Consider the following 1795-nt stretch of genomic DNA (forward strand, 5'->3'; position numbering starts at 1 on the left):
TCTTGGCTCACTGCAACCTCCCCCTCCTGGGTTCAAGCAATTTTCCTCCCTCAGCCTCCTGAGTAGCTGGCACTACAGGCACCCAACACCACACCCAGCTAATTTTTGTATTTTTAGTAGAAATGGGGTTTTCACCATGTTGGCCAGGATGGTCTCAATCTCTTGACCTTGTGATCTGCCTGCCTTGGTCTCCCAAAATGCTGGGATTACAGATGTGAACCACCGCGCCTGGCCAACTTTTTGTATTTTAGTAGAGATGGGGTTTCACCATGTTGCCCAGGGTGGTCTTAAACTCCTGAGCTCAGGTGATCCGCCCGCCTCAGCCTCCCACAGTGCTGGGGTTGCAGGCCTGAGCCACGGTGCTCGGTAAGACAGGGTTTCACCATGTTGGCCAGGCTGGTCTCTAACTACTGACCTTGTGATCCGCCCACCTTGGCCTCCCAAAGTGCTGGGATTACAGGCATAAGCCACTGTACCTGGCTAATTTTTAAATTTTTTGTAGATACGGGGTCTCACTGTGTTGTCTAGGCTGGTCCTAAACTCCTGGCTTCGAGTAATTCTCTCACCTCCAAAGTGCGTGGGTTAAAGGTGTGAGCCACCACAGCCAGAAAAGCCACGTTCTTGCCTCATCTGACCATTCATTCATCCATTCATTCATGTATTTATCCAAGGAACATTTGCTGAGCCTTTTCTATGTACTGGGCACAGTGCTGGCTACTTGAAGTTAGGATGAGTAGAACGCCATCCTCAAGTAGCTTACTGTCTAGCGGGAAGACCAAAGTGGAAAGAATTATCAATAACAAAGATACACACAGGCTGGAAGGATGCTCTGAGGAAGGCACCTAAGGGATGGAGTGTTGGGATGGGGGTGCTAGGGAAGGCTTCCAGGAGGAAGGGATGCCAGAGTTGGGTGGACAAGGCTGCTGGTGGAAGCATGTCTAGCTAAGCCCATCTTGCCCTGCGGGGAGGGGGAGCGGGCGGGTGGACACCAAATGCAAGGTTTCTAGGTTCTGTGAGAGCTCCAATAAGGTCTGAGGCCAGGAGATGGAGCTTCCTCCTGCCCAGAAGGGCTCCACTGGCAGAGTTGTGGGGTGAGGGGGTGTTCAGTATAGGGAGGATGGTTACAAAGTCTTTCCAGCTCCAGCCAGATGGAAGGGATTCTACCCTCCACCTCAGGACAGGATGGACCAAAGCCCTGCACTCTGGCTCTCCGGAGAGGCTAGCAGTTAAGAACTCCCCCTTTCCCCCCCACCTTTTAGATCCAAAGATTCTCCTGGCAGACAGCCTTGTCTCTCTCTATCAGGGGTTTTAGCGGGTGTCACAGGGGAAGGGGAAGACAGTGACCACCCCCAACTCCCCCAGGCCTCTGCCAGGCCTCCTTGCCGGAGACTTTACCCTGGAACCCACTCCCTCCTACTTCAGGAAACACTTCCAACAACAGGACTGCCTTCCTTTATTTTATTTTATTTTTTTAATTGCCTTTTAGAAACACAGTGAGAAAATAACACTAATAGATTTCTTTTGAAAAGAAACAAAATTATTCAGTGCGCATTAACCAGCCCTTCCCATTTGAGACAAGTTGTTTTATTAACAGAAGGAGACAGTGAATAAAAAAAGGTGCTTGGAACACTGTTGGGTAGTCTTGATGGTGTTTGTTGAATGAATAAACAATTCCTAATAAACTGACCTTCCCAAACCAAACCCGGATTCTTTTCCTTATGAATATCTACAAAAAAAAAAAAAAAGAAAAAAAAGAAAAAAAAAAAAGCCTGTATTTTCTTTAGGTCAGTGTTCC

This window comes from Colobus angolensis, unplaced genomic scaffold (genome assembly GCF_000951035.1).
Source record: "Colobus angolensis palliatus isolate OR3802 unplaced genomic scaffold, Cang.pa_1.0 Scaffold12, whole genome shotgun sequence".
In the NCBI taxonomy this organism is placed as follows: Eukaryota; Metazoa; Chordata; class Mammalia; order Primates; family Cercopithecidae; genus Colobus; species Colobus angolensis.